This window comes from Tachyglossus aculeatus, chromosome 1, assembly GCF_015852505.1.
Source record: "Tachyglossus aculeatus isolate mTacAcu1 chromosome 1, mTacAcu1.pri, whole genome shotgun sequence".
NCBI lineage: Eukaryota > Metazoa > Chordata > Mammalia > Monotremata > Tachyglossidae > Tachyglossus > Tachyglossus aculeatus.
In genome coordinates this window covers 50,098,362-50,104,311 of record NC_052066.1, presented here as the reverse complement: position 1 = coordinate 50,104,311, position 5,950 = coordinate 50,098,362, and the positions used below count along the sequence as shown (strand labels likewise).

Genomic DNA, 5,950 nt, shown 5'->3' with positions numbered 1-5,950 from the left:
ACAGTCTAGAAGGGGGAGACAGACAACAAAACAAAACATATTAACAAAATAAATAAAATAGTAAATATGTGCAAGTAAAATAAATACAGTAGTAAATCTGTACAAACATATATACAGGTGTTGTGGGGAGGGGAAGGAGGTAGGGTGGGAGGGATGGGGGAGAGGAAGGAGGGGGCTCAGTGTGGGAAGGTCTCCTGGAGGAGGTTAGCTCTCAGTAGGGCTTTGAAGGGAGGAAGAGAGCTAGCTTGGTGGATGTGTGGAGGGAGGCCATTCCAGGCCAGGGGGAGGACGTGGGCCAGGGGTCGATGGCAGGACAGGCAAGAACGAGGCACAGTGAAGAGGTTAGTGGCAGAGGCGCGGAGGGTGCGGGCTGGGCTGTAGAGTATTGTCTGTGTACTCGTTGCTGGGTGTTCCCTCAAGGGAGCGCAGCACTGTTTGGGACATTGCCTGGGGTGGGCAGGAAGCAGAACAGCTGGCATATGCATTTGTTCTCAGCAATTCGGCCATCTGCATCTCTCCCCACTGTCCCCCTCCCTTAAGGAGTGAGGTTGAGAGGCAGTGGAGTGCATGGGCATTGGGGGCCTTAGCTACCCTGACAGCAACCGCCAAGTGAAAAAAGACTTTTGTCAGCAGATCAATGCAATGATGTACCAGTCGCTCTGCCCAACTTTGTTAATAAAGTCTCCATGCCAAGCAACTACACAAAAGGAGATAATCAGCTCAGTAGCACTCGCCACAGGCCCAGACTTGCCCTGAGTCAACCATGTTGCATATCCTGCACTTCCTCTTGCCCCTGTCCCGCCTGATCCAATTACCCTAGTCCTCTTCAAGGAGTTGGATCTTCTCTAGATAATGCTGATAATAATGGTAATGATAACTGTCTTATCTTATGCTATCAAGTCAACAGTGGGGCTTAGTAGCAAAAGCACAGTCTTGGGAACCAAAGGTCGTGGGTTTTAATCCTGGCTCCATCACTTTTCAGCTGTGTGACTTTGGGAAAGTCACTTAACTTCTCTGTGTCTCAGTTACCTCATTTGTAAAATGGGGATTAAGACTGTGAGCCCCATGTGGGACAACCTGATTACCTTGTATCTACCCCAACACTTACAATGGTGCTTGGCACATAGTAAGTGCTTAACAAATACCATTATTATTATTAGTATTTTCTCTGACCAATAGCTACTCCATCAATACATTCATTCAATCGTATTTATTGAGCGCTTACTGTGTGCAGAGCACTGTACTAAGCGCTTGGGAAGTACAAGTTGGCAACATATAGGGTTGGTCCCTACCCAACAGTGGACTCACAGTCTAGAAGGGGGAGACAGAGAACAAAACAAAACATATTAACAAAATAAAATGAATAGAATAAATATATACAAAGAAAATAGAGTAATATAGACACATAGACACATAATAATAGACACATCTCTACCAGAAAGCCCCACTCTCCATCTGCAATCATTCTGGTAGTGTAGCCATAGAGTTTTATTGGTAAAAATGTGAAAGGAGTTTACCATTGCCTCCTTCCATGCAGTAAACCTGAGTCTCTGCCCTCGACTCTCTCCTATGCTGCTGCTGACCAGCAAAGGTGAGTTTGACTTGTAGCAGATTGCCTTCCACTCGCTAGCCACTGCCCAAGCTAGGAATGGCATGGGTAGGCCTCTGCTTGACTCTCCCTCCCATAGCCAAGACTGGTAGAGAGCTGGAAACTCTCCAGACGCGATCCTGAGAGAAGGTGAATAATAACTGTAGCACATTTTAAGTACTTACTCTTATGTCAAGCACCGTACCAAGTACTGGGCTAGATACAAGATAATCAGGTCTGTTTTGAAAGCAGATATTCAATTTCCATTTTCCAAATGGGGCCCAGAGAAGTTAAGTGACTTGCCCATTATCACTCAGCAGGAAGTTGGGGGGAGGGGGTGCAAAATTAGAACTCAGTTCCTCAGACTCACTGGCCCATTTTGTTACATATTTATATAAGTGCGACAGAACTTTTCTTTTTTATTTTTTTTTGTGGAAGGTAGTTCTTTGAGTATGTGTTTCTCTCAGATGAAAAGCAAGTTTCTCTTGACCTGGAAAGAGAAGGCTTTCAAGTATGATTTAAGCTAGAGTATTTTTTATTTTATCCAGGCTTTTTCAAGGACACAAGAAGGGACCTGGAGTCTGATGTTAAGTATGTTTCTATCCCCTTGGAAACTCTTTTGACTCAACTTGTTATGAGCATCATCAAAAGTCTCTGCCACAGCCATTGAGCTGCTGTATGAGAGGGAATGGGCTCAGAAAATTGAAGTCATCAACAAATCTCCATCCAGGAAACTGCACACTGTCAGGTATTTTCATAAGCAAGTGTTTGCAAGTGAGTCTGAAAGACTAATGTGTGTCCAATATCCCTTTCCACTCTGCCAACCTAGAAAGACTGTAGTTTGGTCTGTAGCTACAGCTGCAACTGCAATTTTCAGAGCCTGCTGTTATCTGAGACTCTGCCTCTTGAAATCATGCTCTCCTTCTTCTCTAAAAGAGTTATTCCATCTCTAACTGCTGCACACCAGGTTTCATGCTGGGTCTTTTTCTAGCGTCTCACAGCTCTGCTGCTTCATTTGAAGTGTGCTTTGTCTGCCTTTAAAGCATGTTTTCTATCCACTGCATCATTCACCGAACAGTATTTGTTTGAATATCCTATTATTTTATTCTATTATACATTCTTAGAACCCATTCAGCTTAGCATAGTTGTGTTACAGAAAGTCTTGTTTCAACATTTTCTTTGACAGAGGTTTTTTTTTTGTTGGTGATACTCTATTCCTGTTGAATATTAAGCTCAGTTATACCTGGGCAACATACTGCCAGTGATACAGTAGTAGACGAGAAAATAGGGGAACCAATCAACGAGGCTGGATATCCTTTGGGAGACTGTCAGTATGTTGCAACAGCATAATTTCAGGTTCCAGGCCAACACAAGGTCTACAGAGCCGTACTGGTGTCCAACTTTCTCTATGCTATGAGACCTAGATTGAATATAGACACTGTATCCAGCTCCTTCGGCTGTTCCAGCATTGACATTTGTGAGCCATACTTAACGAACTCAACTGAGTTCTGGAATGTAGTTAATCATCTATCATGGAGGCTATGTTCACCTTAACACAGCTATGCTGGGTGAGATGTGTGTGGAGAATGAGAGATACAGGAGAGTGAAACAACTGCTATATAGGGACGTGAAATTGGAAAACCAATAGCTTAGAGGTCAAAGAAACCATTTTAAGGACCCGATTAAACACAGTCTCAGACAATACTCCAACTTAGCTGAAAACTGGCAGTCTATTGTTGAGAATAGTGTGGCACGCTGCCATCAGGAAAGGAGAAGCTTTATTTGAGCAAAAGCTTCATAAAAATTGAAAAATGAGGAACCAAAAGAGAAAACAGCCACTGTGACCTCCATGTGGAACAAAGACTGTGTCCAACTTAATTATCATGTATCTACCTCAAGGCTTCGAACAGTGCCTGACACAGTAAGTGCTTAATTAATAGCATAAAAAATAATGACACCACAACAAGGGTCAATCTTTTTGTGTACAGCATAAGACCAGGACTAAGAGCTTTTCACTGACCTTTTTGACAACACACGTATTCATGGGTGAACCTTACCATCAGTATTGTCATATTAGTACAATCACTAGCTTCTCTCTCTGACATCTCACTGCCCTGACTATGGCAAGGGTCCCGAGGGACCATCCTTTCTACTTCAGGTGAGAAGGGCTTAAGGTAGGTGGTGGAAGGGAAAGAAGGGAGAGGGAGCTGGGAATAGTTGCTAGGGAGAAGGAAGGTTTACTAGTTGAGTGGATCTCAGCCCTAATAAGATCTAGACTGTAAGCTTGTTGTGGGCGGGGAGTGTGTCTACCAACTCTGTTGTATTATAGTCTCCCAAGTGTTTAGTATAGTTCTCCGCACAAAGTAAGTGCTTAATAAATACCAACGATTGACTAATCAGGTTGTGGAGTTATTAGCTTGTATTTATATATGTGTGTGAACATGATTGGATGTGCATTTCTTTGCACTGGCATAAATGAATGAAATAATGAATGAAATAATTGGGGTATAATTAAGCACTTGTTTAGTTTTGTTGTCTGTCTCCCCCTTCTAGACCATGAGCCAGTTACTGGGTAGGGACCGTCTCTGTATGTTGCCCACTTGTACTTCCCAAGCGCTTAGTACAGTGCTCTGCACACAGTAAGTGCTCAATAAATACAATTGAATGAATAAATGAATGAATATCCTGACTAGATTACTATATCAGCATCCTTTCTGATCTCCCAACCTCCTGTCTCTCACCACTTCAGTCTGTACTTCACTCTGCTTCCTGGATTATCTTTCTATGGAAATGCTCTGGGCACGTTACCCCTCTCCTCAAAAATCTCCAGTGGTTGCCTTCAACCACTGTATCAAACAAAAACTCCTCACTATTGGCTTCAAAGCTCTCCATCATTTTGTCCCCTCCTACCTCACCTCCCTTCTCTCCTTCTACAGTCCAGCCCGCACCCTCCACTCCTCTGCCGCTAACCTCCTCACTGGGCCTCGTTCTCGCCTGTCCTTCCATCGACCCCCAGCCCACTTCTGACCTCTGGCTTATAATGCCCTCCCTCCTCACATCTGCCAAACTAGCTCACTTCCCCCCTTCAAAGTCCTACTGAAATCCCACCTCCTCCAGGAGGCCCTCTCAGACTGAGCCCCTCTTTTACTCTGCTCCTCCTCCCCACCCCTGCTCTCTCCCTCTGCTCTACCCCGCTCCTCGCTCCACAGCACATGTGTATATTTGTACATATTTATTATTCCATTAATTAATGATGTGTATAAATCTATAATTCTATTTATTTATGCATATTTGTACATATTTATTATTATATTAATTAATGATGTGTATATATCTATCATTCTATTTATTTATATTGATGTTATTGATGCCTGTCTGCTTGTTTTATTTTGTTTCGTTTTCTGTCTCACCCTTCTAGACTGTAAGCCTGTTGTTGGGTAGGGATTGTCTCTATTTGTTGCCAAATTGTACTTTCCAAGTGCTTAGTACAGTGCTCTGCACACAGCAAGTGCTCAATAAATATGATTGAATGAATGCTATGGGTGAAACTATATGCATGTTTGGTTTGACAGGGATATTAATGTAAATTTTCCAAGACATTAATAAAAACCAATTTCATTCCCTTGGGGTACCTCAACTATCAATCAATTAATTGAGTACTTACTGAGCAACTACTGGGTGCAGAGTACTTTATTAAAAGCTTAGGCAAGTATAATAAAAGAAGGCATGATCCCTGCCCCGAAGGAAAGTTGCACTAACTAGATTATCTAGTACTAAGCACTACAAAGTAAGCACTCAATAAACACCTCTTTATTACTACTACTTCTACTGATAATAATAATAAAATCTACTGAGGAAGACAATCATGAAATAATGTATGAAAAGGAAGAATAATTGATCATGTAAAATAATTCAAACAAGAACTTAACAGGTAGAAATGATGTTGGGATGGAGGGAGGGTGTAACTTCAGGAGAAGAAAACTTAATACTTTGGCATCTTATTCTCTTGTTCTGAGCTTCCAAAGGTTTTCTTGAATATGTTTTCTATTCATTAGCAAATTAGTGTGCCTATGCAGCAGGATGCAGGCATAATGCAGCAGAATGCAGGCAGGCAAAGCAGCGTGGCTCAGTGGAAAGAGCACGGGATTCAGAGGTCATGGGTTCTAATCCCGGCTCCACCACTTGGCTGTGTGACTCTGGGCAAGTCACTTAATTTCTCTCTGCCTCAGTTACCTCATCTGTAAAATGGGGATTAAGATTGTGAACCGCACGTGGGACAACCTGATCACCTTCTATCCCCCCCACACGTGGGGCTTAGAACAGTGCTTTGCACATAGTAAGTGCTTAACAAATACTATTATT

General features: G+C 42.6%; 1 non-coding gene across 1 annotated transcript; it reads right to left on the bottom strand.

Moving 5' to 3' along the window:
* Window positions 1–1,600: 1,600 nt before the first annotated feature.
* Window positions 1,601–1,738, bottom strand: LOC119937202. Its single transcript, XR_005453945.1, has one exon. It is a non-coding gene; the product is annotated as a small nucleolar RNA SNORA7 (small nucleolar RNA).
* Window positions 1,739–5,950: the final 4,212 nt, after the last annotated feature.